General features: G+C 50.6%; 1 protein-coding gene and 1 pseudogene across 3 annotated transcripts in view; one reads left to right on the forward strand and one right to left on the reverse strand.

Moving 5' to 3' along the window:
* The first annotated feature begins 840 nt into the window (after positions 1-840).
* ELF4 (E74 like ETS transcription factor 4) overlaps positions 841-19,667 on the forward strand; it is a 42,351-nt gene continuing 23,524 nt past the window's right edge. Inside the window, exon 1 of one of the 3 annotated variants that reach the window (XM_081792738.1) lies at positions 841-1,159. The gene's annotated coding sequence lies outside the window, so the exon portion shown is untranslated. The other 2 variants (XM_081792740.1, XM_081792739.1) reach the window with 2 other exon arrangements.
* On the reverse strand, positions 16,385-16,850 carry LOC145713917 (small ribosomal subunit protein uS17 pseudogene; annotated as a pseudogene).

Consider the following 19,667-nt stretch of genomic DNA (forward strand, 5'->3'; position numbering starts at 1 on the left):
CTGGGGTTCAAGTGGTTGCCTCAAACAGGGCAGCTTGGCTTTGGAGAGAAGGGGAGCCTGAACTTTTTCCCAGCACCCCAGCACTGCCTGCCTTTGCACCTGTTGTGTCAGCCCTACTCTCCCCACCCAGCCCTTCCCCTGTTTCATGTCTGCCTGGTCTCCCCCACTAGGAGCCCTAGGCTCGACTTCCCTATGAAGTCCCCCAAACTCTCCAGTCACCCCAAGCGCACGATGATGCATTTGGCCCGGGATCCTGCGGTGTTTGGCATATAGCTCTCAAATTGTATCCTCTGGGCATCTCCTTGTCTCACCCACGCGCTCCGCCCGCCCTCCCGCCAGGTCCGCACACAGCAGGCGCTCAATAATCTGGAGTGCAAGCGTATGGGCCAAAGGCGTCAAGCGAGTGGTGTGTGCAGGCCGCGAGGGGCCTGAACATAAACACCCGGGGTCCCCTGGGAATAGATTTCTCTCACGGGCATTGTGTGGGGGCCTCTCACCGGGAAGGGCCCCGACAGGGATAGATGAGCCCCGCACCCGCCACGCGCTAGCCGACTTAGGGGCACTGGCCAAGGCAGGGGCGGGCAATACGGGCTCTGCAGGGGCCCTGCTCTCGAGGTCCCCGGGGGCGAGCGAGCCGCTAGGGGAAGGAGAGGCCGCGCGGGCCCCTGGCACGGCTCCCCCTGCCGTGCTGGCGACCGCGGCGGGCCGGGAGTGGAGGGGCGCTGTTTCCACCAAGACGCCTCGTCCCTCCCTCGCTCCCTCACCCACCCCGCCCGCCCGCGGTCCCTCCCGTCGGTCCCTCCCTCCGGCTCTTCCCTCCCTCCCGCCCTGCCTCCTCCGCGCCCGCCCCAGCCGCCGCCTGCGGGGACGTGTGTGTTTCTAGTGCAATTTCCCCTTTCGCTCGGGTGTCTCAGTGCAGGTCTCCGCCGGCTCGCGCCCCCTCCCCGGGCGCCCCCGCTGCCCCCTCCCTCGGCCTGGCCCTCCCCGGCGGCCACCCAGCTCCCCCCCGCACTCCACCCCGCCCCCCGGAGTCGTTTTATCAGGGGCGCCGGCGTCTCACCTGGTATTTGCATCTCGCCCTCCAACTTGCCATTGGCGGCGCGACGTGTGGGAGAGCCCTGTGCCTCGCCCGCCCGGACCAGCCTGCCCCGGCGCCGAGGTGAGTCACGGGCGCGGGGCCGCGGGGGCAGGCGGGCAGGGAGGAAAGAGGGAGGGAAGGAGGGAGGGGGACGGTGGCCCCGGCGGCCGCGGGGACCGACCGGGCGCCGCGCTCAACTTCCACTTCTCCTTTCGCCGGCGCCGAGGTCCCGGCGCCACCGGCCCGGCTGGCTTCTGAGAGGAGAAGGCGAGCTGGCGGGCGTGGGGACCCTCCTCTGGGCCCCCGGAGCGGGGAGGGGACCATAGCGACCGATCCCAGCCCGGCGACCGAGCCCACTCGGCCTCAGGTACGTCGATGGCGCCAGTTCTTCGAGCCATCGGGGACCTCGAAAAGTTTGCCCGAGGGGGCGGGATCGGGGGCGCTGGGGCCCCTGCGTGTAGAGTTGGGGGCCCAGGGAATGGTGGGAGAGCCCTGGCGTGTTGAGTCTCGCCCTTGCCTCGCCCCACCGCGTGTGTGTTGGGGAACCCGGGCTTCTGAGCCGGGGTTAGAAACGGAATCGAATTCCCCAGTCAGGGCGGGGGGCCGGTTTTCCGGCGGCCGGGGGGGCAGTTTTCCCGCGACCCGGGCAGCCCGGGTTCCCTGACAAGGCCGATCGAGACAGCAGCCCCCCAAAAGCTCGAGGCTCGAGGGCGGGAGGTCAGACCGCACAGTGGCTAGGCTGCCAGATTGATCGGCAGCCGGCCCCTGGGGCCTCTGGGGCCAGGCGCCTTAGAGTAACACACACACACACACACACACACACACACACACACACACACACACCTATGACTTGGATAATTGGATCGCCAAAATAGAGACCTCTTGGCAGAGACCAGAGTTTCCGTGTGAGCAAGCCGCCAGCCCTCCCGCTCCCGCGTTCCCGCTCTCCCGGTTTCTCCCGCCTCTGTGTTCCTTCCTCTTCTGCCGGCAAGGGGATTGAGCAGATACACAGCGTGGGGTGCCATACCGGCAAGCGCCTTGCTTTGGGGAACTAATGAGGCGGTAGCCGCTTTATGAATTTCTGGTCCCTCCACCGCACCATAACTCTGCTGCCATTTCCTCATGACTGCGTGTAGGGACATGGCCTTCCTCACCAGAGTCACCTTCTGACCCCTTGGTACCTCAGCTCAGCCAGGTTCTCCCTGGCTCCCCCCACCCAACACCCCAGCCATGGGATTTGATGGCAGTTTGAGTCCTGCCCCTCATCCCTGTACCCCAGATAGAGGCCTGTCTGGTCCTGCAGCTTCTTCTGGTTAATGTTTGACAGTTCATTGTAGCTAATCATTTTAATTAGCTCTTAAAGTGGGGAGGAACAGTTAACCTTGGACTTCTTGATTTTGGCCTGGTGGGGCCTCAAATGGGAGGAGTGCTAGGGAGGTGGGGAGGTAGGAGCGGAAGTGAGGTCACCACCCCAGGGCCTGAGCCACCACTGCTTGGCCCCAGCAGCTGGTGGGCACGCCCATCGGGCACTCACCCCCTGCAAGCTGACCCCTAGCCTGAGTGCCAGGTTGGACGGGGTTGAAGGGAACAGATCTAGCTCTCCCCTTTGGGGAGACAGGACACTTTGGCACTAAAAATGCCTAGGGAACACGTATGCCCGGCAAGAATGCAAATCCCTCCACGCAGTTACATGGTTATAGCAGTTAGTTACTTTCTCAACCATTGATTCAGTGGACCCAGAGCAGGAACAGCTTAGTGGGGGAGCTGTCTTGAGTTAAGTGAAGGACTTAACTATCTTGGAGGACTTGTGTGGGGAAGAGGCTGCCTTGCATGTGGGTTATTTCTGGGGCTGGGTTCGATTCAAAACCTGGGATGTTTGGGGGGGGGGGTGGTGTTGAGCAGGCTCCATGTTGCCACCCTCACCCAGCCTCTAGCTGTGAGCCGAAGGAGTGGCTTGTTTGCAACTATGTCTGGCATTCCTCCCACTGCTACACTGTTTGCTCGGTGGTTGCTCAGGAACTGGTGCCCACCCTGGACAAGCTGGGGGCCTGAAATCCACTCTCCCCCTGCCTAGTGCTAAGTGGTGGCTCAGTGGCTTCTGTCTTCTCTAAATTGGGATCTAAACATGAGGGTGCTGTGGTCTGTCATTCATAGGCCTGATTGATAGAATATCCAATATGTCCCAAGCCTGCAAAATTCAGGGCTTTTGTCTCTGAAGAGGCCCAGCCAGGCGCAGGCTGATGGGATTGCTTTCCCAGGGAAATCCCTGCTCCTAAGCTTGGCCTTGGGCCTTGCCACTCCCCACCCCGCAGCCCCCAACTTTCTCATTTTATCTTCCATCCCTAGAGCCAGACTGTCTGGGTCTAAAACCCAGCTTTGGGGGCGCCTGGCTGGCTCTGCTGGTTAAGTGTCTGACTTTAGCTCAGGTCATGATCTCGTGGTTTTCATGAGTTAAAGCCCTGTGTTGGGCTCTATTCTGCACTGGTGGTGCGGAGCCTGCTTGGGACTCTCTTTCTCTCTGCCCCTTCCGCGCTTGCGTGCGCTCTCTCTCTCTCCCTCTCTCTCAAAATAAGTAAATAAACTTAAAATAAATAAATAAATAAATAAATAAATAAATAAAACCCAGCTTTGTTATTTACTAGCTACGCGATCCCAATCAATTGTATGCCTCTGTTTCCTCATCTTTCAAATGAGCCCTACTTCATAAGGATGCTCTGAAGATCAAGTACATCAATACACATAAGCTGCTTATTAGAACAGCATATGGCACATAGTGAGCATGAATTAGCATTATGGTGTTTTCTAATACAGTGCCTAAAACTGAGATTCCACTCAGCAAACATTTGCAGAGAGCCAGTCATGGTAGCAGGCATCAATGAAGTGGCAGTGAGGAAAATATGGAGGTGAAGAAGACACCACATGCCTTCCAGGATTGTGTATACCTTCTGTTGCAGGCCGGAGTTGGGATGTGGGGTGTGGGGTGTGAGAGGGAGCCAGGGAGAGTGGCTAGCTCATCTATACAAGTATGCATAATCCAAAGCCAGCCTCGAATATCTGAGCTAGTGTGAGGAGCCAGGCGCCCCAGACTTGGAGGCTTCTCCTTGCCAGGGAACCCTGGCTGGGTTCTGGTCTGGATGCATCACCTGAATTGCCTTGGGATTTGGATGAATGATGGGGCAAGGGAGACCTGCTTCCTTCATGGGCTGCAGGTGTTGAGCATTCAGTGGCCTGATTTGTTGGGTTCCAGGGCAGGATGGCATTACTTAGGGCCACCCCCAAACACCCCTCTAGTCCCCTGCCATGCACCTCCCAGAGATCTCCTGCTGAGCTGGGAAGGGCCTCCAGCAGCCTTCTGTCCTCAAGCTTGGGCCTGACCCCAACCTGGGCTTGGTTATCTCTCCAGGATTTCTAAGCTGCAAAGAGGTTTCTGGCTTCGCTGCCAATTTATTTCCTTTGTGGTTCTCAGACTGAAAACTAGTTCTGCAGGGGAGAAAGGAAACTCATCCGAGGTACCCAGAATCCTATGGGCGCTTTCCTAGAGGTCAGAGGCTTTTCTCATCAACACCAACCCGCCTGCAAATCTCTGGCTGCTGAGCCTCACATGGTCTGTAATAGTGGCCACACCAGTAATGCCCTATAGCTCAGGCCCCGGCGCTGGTTGCCAAGGAACTGCTGGTCGGGGTGCTCGTGAGGGTTCTGACCTCATAGGGGCTGCCGAGTTTCAATTCAACAGCCATCTATTAACACGTACTGTGTGCCCAACCTGTGCTAGGCACTGTGAAGGAGACAGCAGAGGAGGTGGTGGTGTAAAGATGACTAAGACGCTGAAATGATCAGAGGCGAGGACAAGTAGCCTGGACCGCGACTGGTCAGGTGCTAATTGTGCTCCTCAGAGCAGGGGCCAGAGGCGGCCAGAGCTCTGAGGTGGGCAGTTGGAGGGGGGAGGGAAGGCTTTGTGAGGTCCGAGGCTCAAATCCAGCTAGACCTTGAAGCAGGAGGGGTCGGCGTGGGGGAGATTTGGCTGGGCAGAAAAGGGAGAAAAGACGCCTTTCTCTGTCTCCCCTGGCCAACGGACTGACCTTCGAAGTCTGGATAATTGTTTGGCAAATGCATGTCACACAAAAGACCAGGTCAGGGGGTGTGGGTGGCTCGGAGCAAACCTCTGATCTCCCCTCCAAGAAGAGATAGAAAGTGGCCGACCCAGACTGGGAGCCCAGCGTGTACTGATAAGACACAAAGGGTAGGCAGGCTTCCTTGCCACCCAACCTGAAGGGATTTTGTTTTGAGCTACCCCACCCCCACCAACACACACACACACACACACACACACACACACACACTCACACACACACACACACCCTGGGGAAAAGAGGGGAAGAGAGGTAGAAGGCACCAAATGCACGGGAAGATTGACACACCAGTAGTGTTCACAGCAGGCTTGGCCTGGTTGGGTCCCACCTTTCCCAGGAGTTCTGGGATTTCTCTGGAAGCCTGGAGGTTCAGGTGGAAGACAGAGATTTTCATTTCCTCAGCCAGCTTGGGAACCGAAGAGTCTAGAGAGTCCCACAGGTTTCTGCCCAGACCATGCAGACAAGGGCAAGGACTAGCCATATATTTGTTCTGCTGCTTCTGTGTCTCCCATCAGTGAGTGTAGAGAGGAACTTGGCTCTTGTTGGGTTTAACTGGAGAAAAACACCCAGACACACACATCCCCCCTCCCCCGCATCATTTTTTTCTCTGTCACTGCCCTCTTTCCCTGCCCCCTCCCAGCACATGGCAACACCACAGGGACACACCAGAGTGCCCTGAGTTCTTGGCTGGGAAATCATGTTCTAAGGTGAGTTTCTTGGCAGAGACTCCAGCCTTCTATCAGAGGAGAAGGAGGCTCAGGGAAAGGTGTTTCATGCAGGAGGGTCTGTAAGGGAAAGTACTGGAACGTTTCTTGAACCAACAAGAAGAAAGAGGTTAAGCAGCCTGCCTGGGTTGAGCAAGCTTTGCCTTAGGTTCCCACCTTCTTGATGGACCATTTTATTGTCCCAGTGCTGGTACTTCCTGCTTCTCAGTTCACCTGCCCTTCCAGAAGCTTCCTTTCTTCTTCCAGGCTAACCCAATGTACTTCCAGTGAAGCGTGTCGTCTAGAAGGGGGAAGAGCACAGGCTCTCTGTGTCCATATTCCAGACCTGCCACTTACTGACTGTGTGAGTTTGGGCTAGTCACTTAACCACTCTGGGTCCTGGTGCCCACCTGCCAGGGTTAGAATGTGGATTAAATGAGATAAGGCATGTGAAGTGCTCAGCATGGTGTCTGGCCCATAGTTCCTGCCCAATAGGATAGGTGTTAGCTGCTATTATTCCTGTGGCTGATGCTGTGCTTGTTGTCACTTACCCCTTCACACACCCTTGACTCTGCCAACTCCAGGGATCCATCGCTTCTCTGGCAGTACTGGCAGGGCCTGCCATACCCATTCCTAAAACTGAGATGGAGATTTCCCGTATCTTTCTGCTAACCCTTTGTTAGCTCTGCCATCACACTGGAGAAGGAGGGGATACGGAAGAAGACGTGTGTGTGCAACATACAGTCTTTCCATGTGGCAGTCGGTAGTGCTGTGAAGAGCAAAAAGCAAGTCTTTAGTGTCTTTATTCACATTGCCATCTTTATCTCTTTGCCACTTTCATCTTGAGTATCATTGGCTGTGGGAATAAGAGTTAAGTTAGTTCCTCTGAGAGAAGGCCTCATATTCCATCCCTGGCAAGTATTTAGCAACCATCGGTTTGTTATTATTACCCTGCTGAGTGATGAATTCTGGGAGCCAACTGGCCAACCGCTGCTCACTTTCTCCCTCCTTTTACTAGAATTAGATTATGCATCCATTTGGGGCTAATGCCCAGAGGCCTTGGGTTGGAGCTGGGGCACTGCCTTTGCCCAGAAGAATTCCCAGGGTGCTGAGTGCCATCTCCATTCCAGAGGCCTCCCAGAAAGTACCTTGGAGGTTCCATCTGCTATTAAGTGGATCGTGTTTGCCCAGGATAAATTAGACCACCCATGGACCACTCCTGAGCCACTTACTCAGTGCCTTTGTCTCCACCCCTCAGGTTTAGAACTGCTAGGCCTTGGGGGATGGGAGAGTGGGCAATTAGTCTTAACCTCCCCAAATTCCTGATGACCTGATAGCAAGGAGGTACTTAGACATAGATTTAGGAGATAATCAGTCTTTTTTCCCATGTTGCCCCCAGAGGATAAAACAGGCTAGTTCAGCTGTGTTGATTCTGTGAGAATCCATGCCCAGAAAACACCTGTCTGTTACATTAGGTGACCAGTTTCTTGGCGCCACTCTGATCCTAAAAAAACAAAAAAACAAAAAACAAACCCGGGGCGCCTGGGTGGCTCAGTGGGTTAAGCGTCTGACTTCAGCTCAGGTCATGATCTCACAGTCTGTGAGTTCGAGCCCCACATCGGGCTCTGTGCTGACAGCTCAGAGCCTGGAGCCTGCTTTGGATTCTGTGTCTTCCTCTCTCTCTCTCTGCCCCTATCCCTGCTCATGCTCTGTCTCTTTCTTTCTTAAAAATAAATAAATGTTAAAAAAAAAATAACCCAAACACAGCAGACCCAGCCCCCTGCTCTGAAGGATCTAAACCCAATTCTAGAACTTTAGTAATACACATGCACTTAGCCCCATAGTGGGCTATTTGCATATTGTAATATGGTTGCCATTGTAATGATAATTAGCACTTCTATCGTTACATCATTACCCTTTTTTTTTAGTGATTAAAGAGCAATTCAAGACTGTGTAGGAGTAAGAGACTTTAGTCTCCCAACAAGTTTGATAATTACAATACAATATTGTTACCTATATTCACTATACTGTGCATTAGAGCTCCAGGGCTTATTTATGACTCATTGTAACAGTTTGCATCTTCTGGAGTTCTATATAAATGGAATCATGTAGCATGTTCTCTCCTTTTGTATGGCTTCTTTCAGTCAGCATGTCCATGTTGTTATATACATAAGTATTTCATTCCTTTTTATTGCTAAATAACATCACATTGTATGGACATACCATACATCGTTTATCTATTCATTGGTCAACAGACATTTGGTGGCTTCCCCTCCCTCCCCACTCCTCGTGTTGGGCTATTACAAACAAAGCTGCTATGAACATCTGTGTACAAATCTTCGTATAGCTGTATATATGTCCTTTTCTCTTGGTTGAATACCTAGGACTGGAATGGCTAGATCATGCAATAGTTGTAGGTTCAACTTCTTAAGAAACTGTCTGTTTTCCAAAGTGGTTGCACCATTTTATATGCCCACCAGCAGTGTATGAGTTCTGGTTGCTCCGCACCCTCACCAACACTTGGCGAGTCTTTTTAATTTTAGCCATTCTAATAGATGTGCAGTGGTATCTCATTGTGGTTTTAATTTGTATTTCCCTAATGATGGATGAGGTTGAACATCTTTTTATATACTTATGTGTCACCAATATATCTTCTTTGGTGACGTATCTGTTTGAATCTTTTGCCCATTTGAAAATTGATTTGTTTTTCGTGTTAGAGTTTTGACAGTTCTTTATACATTCTAGATACAAGACCTTTATCAGATGATGCATGCTTAGTAAAGATTCCCACCCCGCCCCCCACCCCGAGTCCCTGGCTTGCCTTTTCATTCTCTTCACAGCGTCTTTTGAAGAGAATTTTTTTTTAATTTTTATAAAATCTTTTTAATGTTTATTTACTTTTGAAGGAGAGAGATACAGAGTGTGAGCAGGGAGGGGCAGAGTGAGAGAGAGAGAAGGAGGCACAGAATCTAAAGCAGGCTCCAGGCTCCAAGCTATCAGCACAGAGCCCGACATGGGTCTCAAACTCACAAACTGCAAGATCATGACCTGAGCCGAAGTCGGACGCTTAACCGACTGAGCCACCCACACTCCCCAAGAGCAGAAGGTTTTAATATTGATGAAGTCCTACTAATCAATTTTTATTTTTATGGATCATGCTATTGGTGTTGTATCTAAGAACTCTTCACCTAGCCGTAGGTCACATATTTTGTCTTATGTTTTCTTCTATAAGTTCTATAGTTTTAGGTTTTACATTTTGGTCTTTCGATCCATTTTGAGTGAATTTTTCTATGTGGCAAGAGGTTTGAATCCAAATTTATTTTTTCTCTTTTTACATATAGATATCCAATCACTCTAGTACCATTTGTTGAAAAAGCTCTTGTTAGGCTACTGCAGCTGTCATTATATATGTAGGCTTATTTCCGGACTCTGTATTCTGTTCCACTGATTGATCTATTTATTTATCTTTACACCAATGCCAATTTTTTTTTTCAACGTTTTTTATTTATTTTTGGGACAGAGAGAGACAGAGCATGAACGGGGGAGGGGCAGAGAGAGAGAGGGAGACACAGAATCGGAAACAGGCTCCAGGCTCCGAGCCATCAGCCCAGAGCCTGACACGGGGCTCGAACTCACGGACCGCGAGATCGTGACCTGGCTGAAGTCGGACGCTTAACCGACTGCGCCACCCAGGCGCCCCCCAATTTTTTTTATTAATTTAACTTTGTAATCATTTTTGTCATCATGTAGTGTTAGCCTTCCAACTTTGTTCTTTTTCAAAGTTGTGTTTGCTTATTTTAATTATTTTGCAATTCCATGTGAAGTTTAGAATGAGATTGTCAATATCGTTTTCTTTTAACACTTGAATTTACCCTATTTACAGTAATTGTTATAACAGATATGTTTGGTTGTGCTTTTGTGATCTTGTTTTATAACCATGGATGACCCTGATGTAACTGTCATTTAAAAGATGCTTAGGGGTGCCTGGGTGGCTCAGTTGGTTAAGTGTACAACTCTTGATTTCGGCTCAGGTCATGATCTCGTGGCTTGTGAGTTCGAGGCCCATGTTGGGCTCTGCACTGACAGTGCAGAGCCTGCTTGGGATTGTCTCTCTCTGCCCCTCCCTCTCTCTCTCCCTGTCTCTCTCTCAAAATAAGTAGATAAATTTAAAAAAAAAAGAAGATGCTTGATCTTTTCATTGATATTCTTCAACTAAAGAGTTCCATAGTTCACAAACTTATGTATTTGCAAAATAGGACTATTTATTTGCCCTTCATTTACAAACCATTTTTGGGGACTGGGCCCATGATTATCTGCTCCATACATCATTTTGTAGATGCCAATCATATTCCTTCTCCACCTTTTCTGTCTGGACAACATAAGGCCTCTTCTAAAAAAAAAACTTGTCTTTGGGGCATGTGGATGGCTCAGTTGGTTAAGCGTCCAACTTCAGCTTAGGTCATGATCTCACAGTTCATGAGCTCAAGCCCCACATTGGGCTTGCTGCTGTCAGCAAGAGCCTGCTTCAGATCCTCTGTTCCCTTCTCTCTCTGCCCCTCACCACCCTCTCTCTCAAAAATAAATAAACATTTTTTAAGAAAAGCTTGTCTTGGGGCGCCTGGGTGGCTCAGTCAGTTGAGCATCCGACTTTGGCTCCAGTCATGATTTCATGGTTTGTGAGTTTGAGCCCCGCGTCGGGCTGTGTGCTGACAGCTCAGAGCCTGGAGCCTGCTTCGGATTCTGTGTCTCCATCTCTCTCTGCCCCTCCCCTGCTCGCACTCTGTTTCTCTCTCTCTCAAAAATAAATAAGCATTAAAAAAATTACAAAAAAAACCCCCACTGTTTTTAAAAAAAAAACAACACAGAAAAGTTTGTCTTCATATAGTTATCCTCACTCCCTGTTCTTCTGAATCATTTTAGGTCTTAGACCTGATCCAGAATCATGAAATCTTTCCAGAGGGTCCAGTGATCAGATCAGCACCCAATATGCCCAGGGTGGAAACACTGTGGTTTTGTACAAAGAGAGAATGCTTTGGTGATGATCTGATTGATCACCAACCGCCTTCTTGATGCAGCTTGGAATAAATGACTCTAGCTAGCGTGTGTTTCCCTAAACAGACTCATGGAGCAAGAGAGGACAAGTAATGTTTGAGACTGGAGACCTTTGTCCCCCAACTCTATTCCTAAATAGATCGTGGCTCTCAGATCAGTCAGGACCCGGGTTCTCTATTTTAGAGATCTCACTTGAAGAGACTTCACATGAACTTAATTCACGAATGCCCAGGCCTGTGCTAGAATCAGGAGAAGATGAGCTAGGCGTTGGTTCCATGGATTTGACTGCCTATTGGGGAAACAAGATACACACATGAAATTATTAAAGAGTTGTTCAAGCCTGTGTGGCATTAAGAGCTCCTGTGGTCGAATTTGGGCTAGCATCTAGAAAAGGGGGCTCCATAGGTGTGCAGTCTAGTTCTCAGGGTATCAACAGCTCCATGTGTTTGGGGAGCTTGGGTGGGACCTTGCTGGATGGGCATTATTTGATTAACCAAAACAGAGCAGCAAGGGCATGGCAAGCCTGAGAAACTCCGTGAATGAGCCTGGAATGTTCCCTCAGGGGACCATGAGGAGACCACTGGGCTTGAAGCCCAGGCTTGAGTTGGGAAATCATGGGAAACAAGGCTGAGTAGGTAGGGTGGAGTCAGACTGTGAAGGACCTTTGGAAACCAAGCAGATGAGTTTGGACTGTAAAGCTTTGTGGAGTACAGCTGGTATGGCCACAGCCATTGATCTAAATGTGTGCCCTGGAGTAGGAGTTGGTGCCGGCTCAAAGGCTGAGGGAGGAGCTAGGCAGAGGCAGAGCCGTGACTAGGACTTACTCTTCCTCACTCCCAGTCAAGTGGGCTTTCTGTTGCACCAGGCCTGGTTGTTAGTCTTTCTAAGGCTTTCACATCAACTCTATACAGTTTCCTCACATGGACCACAGGCGTGGGGAGTAGATGGTGAAGGCCGGATTGCTCCACGGCTAATGGTGTGAGAGGAGGCAGCGCCATCAAGAAATACCTGCCTGGCTCACCTGCCCCCACTATTGCCCCAGAGCCACTCTTTAGGTTAGGGTAGGGTAACTCCAGATGGCTTTTTAAAGGGAAATGTGTTAAGGAGAGAGGTGACACATTAACCTAATGTCACCCATTAACACATTGACACGAAATGGTTTGTGATTTTTCAGAGTGGTGGGGAAGTCATTCCTGGGGAGATGGGATGGTGGTTTGTGGAGTCTTGACTGCTACCATGGTCAGTCAGAAGAGTGCTGGGCAGCATGAGATCTATAGTGCAGAGCAGGGTAGGAGGCCCAAGTCTGTGAGAGCCACATGACTTGACATGCCTGTGGTTACATAGTCCATTAATGGCAAAATTGCCTTAGCAGAGTCTTTCCAAACTTTCCCACCCAAGCGCCCCAAACTATTGAATTCTATCCCAGGGGCCTAGAAGGACACAGTCGCATAAATTTCTTTGAAGTATGGCATTTTATCTTAAGTGAGAATGTTGCAATCTACTGCCTAAATCTATTTTTTTTACTGTTTATTTATTTACTTTTGAGAGAGAGAGAGAGAGAGAGAGAGAGAGAGAGAGAGCAAATGAGGGAGAGGCAGAGAGGTAGAGAGAAAATCCCAAGCAGGCTCTGCGCTTAGTGCAGAGCCAGACACAGGGTTCGAACTGATGAACTGTGAGATCATGACCTGAGCCGAAACCAGGAGTCAGACGCTTAACCCACTGAGCCACCCAGGTGCCCCTGCCTAAGTATATTTTAATAGATTTATCAGCAAACAACATGAAAGCTCCTGAAAGATGAGCTGGATTTGGACTGTGGCTTTGATTCCTACTGTGGGGCTTGGTCAGCTTTACCAAGCAGGCTGTGTCCCTGTGAGACCTGCTTATGGACAGGTCAGAACTTGAACTTTTGGGATCTTAGCCCAAAGTTCTGGAAGGCATATCCATCACCTGCAGCTTGTTCATTTGTCTGCTGTCCCCATCCCTGTCCCCCTCTTTGGTTCAAACTTATTTGATGGAAGAATCTAAGCCCTTATGTTCCCAGGGAAAGCTGTTGGGCTTACTCAGTGCTTAGTTAGCCCTGGCCTTATCTTAGCCTTTAGTGGGTGAGCAGATCCCAGGGTAGGATAGAGACAGTGTGGGCCTTATGAAACTCTGATGTCAGCATGGATTGGCTAAGGCCATACGTACAGATTCCCCAGCCTTCCTTCCTTCACCGGGTTCAGCCTATGACCCCTCATTCTGTCCCACCTTTAGCTTGGAGCGTTTACAGTTCTCCTCAGTTAGAAAAAAGAAAACATGCGGGTACTCTCAGAGCCTGGTGTTGCCCGTGCTCATCTCTTCTTGGTGGAGAACAGAAGAGCCGTCAAGGCCTCCAGGCCAAAGTTATCCTTCTCAGTGACCCAAGCACCTCATTCCTGTCCCCATAGCCTGCAGATAGAGATGATGACAATATACAAAGAATGCTTGCCCTCCCCCAGCTTGGGCAAGGTGGATAAAGCACTATGAATATTCAGGTTTCACTCTGGCAGGCAGCAAGACTTCATCCACACCCCCTGCCTGCCAGGGGTGTAAGGGGGTTCCAGACTCATGTGCCTGCAATGGCGAAACCACGGGCAGGTAGGGCCCTGGGCAGACTGTCTGGGCTGGGCGGGGCGGGGCAGCCGACTGGGTGAGGCACAGATTCTCCAGGCTGATAAGACAGCCTGTAAACACCCAGCAAGGGGAGGGGGCAGAGGGCAGGCGACCAGATGGCAGGAGAAGGGGGGAACCGGAGCCCAGGCCTAGCTGCAGGAAGTGGGGTTTGATGTGGAAACATCCTGTCCAGCAGGGGCTAGACCATCAGCAATCACTCCCTCCACCAAGGAGGCAAGCTCAGCACAAGGTGGGGCTGCCTGGGCACGAGGCCAAGAACCTGGTGCCTGATATCTCCAAAGGACATGATCATTGGGTCTCTAGGATGGCTTATTCTCCCACCTAACACTGCTGGTGGGGGGAAATCAGGACCAAGCTACCCACCTCCCATGCAGAAACTCAGCAGTAGAATTGTCTGAGAGAATCTGACTCTCACAGGAACGTCTTGGTCATCACTATCAGTGAAGAGCATCACTTGGAACACCTAATTGTGTCCAAGACCTCCTGCAGCTCTTGGAGAAGAAGCACATATCTGACACGCCATTCTGTTGCATCTTGCAGTACTTTATAATTAGAACCTCGGAGGGTAACGGGCGCCTGGGTGGCTCAGTCAGTTAAGCGTCCGACTTCAGCTCAGGTCATGATCTCACAGTCTGTGAGTTCGAGCCCCGCATTGGGCTCTGTGCTGACAGCTAGGACCCTGGAGCCTGCTTCGGATTCTGTGTCTCCCTCTTTCTGTCCCTCCCCACTTGCACTCTGTCTCTCTCCCTCTCTCTCTCTCAAAAATAAATAAACATTTAAAAGTTAAATAAAAAAAAAGAACCTGAGAGGGTCAGAAACATTAGAAAGTTAAATAAAAAAAAAGAACCTGAGAGGGTCAGAGCTGGTATAGCCTTTTGCAAGGGACCACCAAACTCATTCACTTCACTTCACAGATGGGGACAGTGGGGTCCAGAGAGGGGCAGGCACTTGGTGATGCTCATGGCAGACCTAAATGAAAGTCCCTGGCCTACGGCATTTTCTACTGCCTACCTTATTGCTTAAGGTCCAGCCACCAGCCCTCCTGCATGAGGCTGGCCCAGCTTTGCACAATCACTGAACCTCAGCATTTATCCTTGCTTAGGGTTGTGAGGACTCTGATAGAAGGTAAGAGCCTCAAAATCAGAAATCAGAAGACCTGGAGTCTGGCCTGAGCTGCTCTGTCAACTTGCACATGGTCTTGAGTGAACTGCTGCCCCTCTCTGGGCCTCATTTTTGTTTGCTTGTTTGTTTTAAATAACAGTTTAATTCGATTTAGTTCAATGCCATACAGTTCACTCAATTATACACTCAAAGTATACAGTTCTGTGGCTTTTGGTATACTCACAGAGTTGTATCCATCACCACAATCCATTATAGAAGATTTTCATCATAAAGAGACTCTATACCCATTAGCAATCACGTCCCATTTGCTGCCAACCTCTGGGCCTCAGTTATGGAGAGATATTTGTTATAGATGTATTTTGGGGAGAAAAACCCAGCAATATTATTTAGGCATATGGGCTAACCCAGCTTACTGGGAACTTAGAGATGAAGAGACCATACCAGGTGCACCTGGGTGGCTCAGTTGGTGGAGCATCTGACTCTTGATTTCGGCTCAGGGTATGATCCCAGGGTTATGGGATTGAGCCGTGCATCGGGCTCAGGGCTGACGGCCCAGAGCCTGCTTGGGAGTCTCTGTTTCCCTCTCTTTGCCCCTCCCCTGCTCATGTGTGTGCGTGCGCACACACACACACACACACAACACACATACTCTCTCTCTTTTTCTCTTTCTCTCTCTCTCTGTGTCTCAAATAAAATTTAAAAAAATGAACAGACCCTACCATAGAAAAGAATAGGGTGGGCCTGGTGTTAAGTCCCTGGCCATGGGCCTGCCATCTATGAGGTACTCAGGATTGACTTCCCATAAATGTTTGAATAAACATGTGAATGAATCAACACCCTGAGATAAGAACCCAGACTTACATTATGTGTAAGCTGAGAGCAAGTGTATATTTATGGGGCAGGGACCATGACATGACCACTCCAGGTCTGGATCCAGGAACTCTCTGACAACAGTAGGCCCTTTGAGGTACAGGAATAGAGACAGCCTCCTTCATCAACAGAGCTGGAAGCCTCCTATTCCATGTACGCTTCCTCCATATCTGGCCACAGGAGCTCAAGTTGTAACTATTTTGGTGCAGACTTGGCCCAGAAAGTTAGAATTCACTTATTAGATGGAGCTTTGCTTCAGATTGAGACCCTGAGGGGGATGGGTCACAGACCTGGGAAGCTTTTGTTGAAGGGGCATCACAGAGGTTCTGAACATTCAAAGTTGGGTGTTGTGAGCAAACCTTGGGCTAGGGATCTGAGCAAATGATCACCAGCATGGGACAGTGGGAAAGGCGCAGGCTTTGAGATCAAAGGCACACAGGCCTGGGTTTGAGTTCTGCCTCTCTTCTTCTTCTTTTTTATTTATTTTTTAGTTTTTTAACATTTATTCATTTTTGAGAGTGAGAGAGACAGAGCATGATCGGGGGAGGGGCAGAGAGAGAGGGAGACACAGAATCTGAAGCAGGCTCCAGGCTCTGAGCTGACAGCACAGAGCCCGACGCGGGGCTTGAACTCACAGACTGTGAGATCATGACCTGAGCCAAAGTTGGACAGTTAACTGACTGAGCCACCCAGGCGCCCCTTCTTTTCTTTTCTTTTTTTAATCTGCTTAGGAAAATCACTTTATTTTGTTTAGAGGTATGAGCAGATATCTAGTCTCAGAACTTCTGGAGTTGCTTTTTGGTGCTGGCAGCCTTGCTGACCTTAAGCATTTGAAGCGCTCAGTCTTACTCAAGGGCTGGCAGCCACCCACTGTGACACTGTTACCAATCTGGAGGTCCCTGAAATGGGAGAGGTGTATAGACATGTTCTTGTGGCATTTCTCGAAGCAGTTGTATTTTCAGATGTAGTGGAAGTAGTCTTGGTGGATGACAGTGGTCTTCTGCGTCTTCATCTTGGTCACCACACCAGATACAATCTGCCCTCAGAGACATTACCAGTGAAGGGTCACTTCTTGTCTGTATAGGTGCCCTTAAAGGCCTTGAGCGTCTTGAAACCCAGACCAATGTGTTTGTAATATTGTGGGAGCTTCTTTTTTCCAGAGTCTCCAAGCAGGACCCTCTTCCTATTTTGAAAGATGGTCAGCTGCTTTTGATAGGCACTCTCTGTCTGAATGTCCGCCATCATCCCTGCTGCCTGAAAAAAGGTCTGCCTCCATTTTTGATGGGAAGTGTGACCTTGGTCATGTTACCTAGTCCTTTCTGAGCCTCACTTTTGCTGTTTTTAAAACTGAACTATTAAGGGACACTGGGGTGGCTCAGTGGGTTAAGCGTCTGACTTCGGCTCAGGTCATGGTTCTGTGGTTGGTGAGTTCAGCCCTGTGCTGGGCTCAGAACTGACAGTGTGGAGTCTGCTTGGGATTCTCTCTCTCTCCCCTGCCCCCACCTCTCTCTCGGCTCCTCCCCCACTTGCACACGTGCTCACGTGTTCTCTCTCAAAATAAATTTTAAAAAATAAAATAAAATAAAACTATTAAAATACTATTATTACCAAAAGAGAGTTCACTGAAAACAACGTTAAGAGAGTGTAGTAGTTGGAAATCAAGCTAGCTTCAAACCCCAGCTCTGCCACTGACTAGCTACATTGTAAGGATGTTGTTAAGAATGAAAGGAGATAGGCTATGTAAAGTGCCTGGCACAACACCAACCCCACAGCTCATACCCAATAAATGTAAATCCCTGCCACCTTCCCTACATTCCACCCTGTCACCCTGTAAGTTTTACTGTTTGGCCCCTTTCCCCAGATGCAGACAGAACAACTTCAAGTGATATCAGAGGGCAAAAAAGAAAATCTTACCCATGTTTAAACAAGTACCACACCCCTCTGCTCCTCCCGCAATGGGCCCATGGTGAGACCACAGTGGCCACACCCGCCATCCCAGCCGGCGATAGTTTAGATCTGTGCCAGCCCCGCAAGCACTTGCCCTGAGTTGGCATTGATCTCAAGTGCTTCCACCCCCTCCTTCCAGTCTAGATGTGCTTTCCAAACACGTGCCACCAGCTTTGAGTTGGGCTTGTAACCAAGCCCTGGCCCTGGGTTTGCACTGCAGACGTAGGGAGGGGCTGGCAGAAGCCCAGGTGCTCATCCAGATGTTGTCTCCAAGGCTTCCTTGGCGTCCCCCATACCAGCTGTGCAGCAGTGCTCGCTCCAAATTCTGGGGGTGGAGAAGCAAGTTTGTGTGGGGCCCTATCATTGGGGCACTGGGGCCTATTTGCCCTGGGGTGTGTGTGGAGGGAGAGGGAAAAGAGAGACTTTGTTCTCTTGACAGGCGGCCTGGCTGGGCAGGGATCCTGGCCAAAGTCGTAAGAGCTGAGAAAAAAATCTCAGAACTGAGAGAGGTGTCAAGACCATCTTCCCATCCATTTTTTGTCGGCTCACCCAGTACCATCATGTGTAGGAGTCCCCTTAACTTCTCTCACCTCGGACCTCATGGAACAATATTAACATGGAGGGACCAAAGTGATGGTATGTATCCACTATGAGCCCCCCATCCCAGGCGTCAAGGCTTCTAGAACCATCATCATGTACTTCTAACCTGTCCTCAGAAGCACTGGCAACTAGGCAGAGGTCCAGGGCCTCAGGCTTCCACTGCTTCTCTGACCCACTGCTTTGGAAGGGCCTGGCAGAGCTGGTCACATGCCTGCAGGGTTCCTCACAGGCACATCACCCCAGTTCTGGAAGCCCCACCTTGCAAGGGCAACTGGGAGGTATTTACAAGTGGAAGTCACCGCAGCAAATCAGTAGCAGGTATGCGGCACCTGGGTGGCTCAGTTGGTTTAGCATCCAACTCTTAATTCAGCTCAGGTCGTGATCTCACAGATCATGAGATCAAGCCCTGCATCAGGCTCTGTGCTGACAATGCGGAGCGTGCTTGGAATTCTCTCTCTCCCTCTCTCTCGGCCTCTCTCTCTCTCAAAATAAATAAACTTAAAAAAAAGAAAAAAACCAAGTCAGTAGCAGGTATGGAATGTGATAGCTTCCTGTTCTATCACCCAGAAAATGCTGCTACCTTTGGCCCACATGTTACTGTACTTTGCTCTCCATTGTTGTCTCTGTCCACTGGTGCTAGGGACAAAATTATGCAAAGTTGTGAAGTGGCATTGATTTCCCTGTCACCTGCCCCTCCCAATTAACCCCTGTTGTCGGCCTGTTTTCCCCAGGCTCTTGCTTCAGCTCATCCCTCCATCCCAAGCCACCTGGGGCTGAGGATCAGCTCCAGGTGGACATTGACCTGAGCATACAGTCGGGTCTTTTATCCAATCCTCCAAGGCCTGGCTTATTCTGCACCCGCCCCCTCAAGGTGATAGCTAGGTAAAGTGATAAACTCACTCCTCATCCACTTAACCAGAGAGGGTTTGCAGAGACACCTCCTACTCTCTCCCAGTCCCCATACCCCCAGCTCTAGCAGGCTGGCAGTGGAGCTGCTGGGGTGTCCCCTTGTGTAGACAGCTGTCTCCTCAGCCTTCCTGTGAGGGATCCTCCCCCTCACCCGCAGTGCCCCTCCCCTCTCTGCACTTTCTGACCTGTGTGGGGCAGGGGCGGGGCCGGGAGGGCCTCGTAGGCCCTGAAGGGGAAACTGCTCAAACCCCTGGGACAGGAAGTGGCAGAGAGGGGCTGTTTCCTCTGGCAGAGTAGGGGTGCGGTGAGAGCTGGCCCTATCCCCTGCTTCACTGCCTGTCTGCTGTGGGCCCTGAGAGGCTGGGGAGAGCTGAGAGCCCTTCTTTCCCTGCCTCTCCCCCCACAAAAAATGGATACTCCTGGCCCACCGGATTGGAGAGGTGGGGGGCTCTCAGAGGAAGCCATTTCTATTTTGATGGGAGAGGAATTCAGAAAGAAGGGCAGTCAGGTCAGCTAGAAGGGAAGGGTGGGGCAAGGCAGGTGAATATGGGGTGAGGGGGGCCCACAGTGGCAGCGGAAAACCACAGCTGGGCAGGGGAACCT

This window comes from Panthera onca, chromosome X (assembly GCF_046562875.1).
Source record: "Panthera onca isolate mPanOnc1 chromosome X, mPanOnc1 haplotype 2, whole genome shotgun sequence".
In the NCBI taxonomy this organism is placed as follows: domain Eukaryota; kingdom Metazoa; phylum Chordata; class Mammalia; order Carnivora; family Felidae; genus Panthera; species Panthera onca.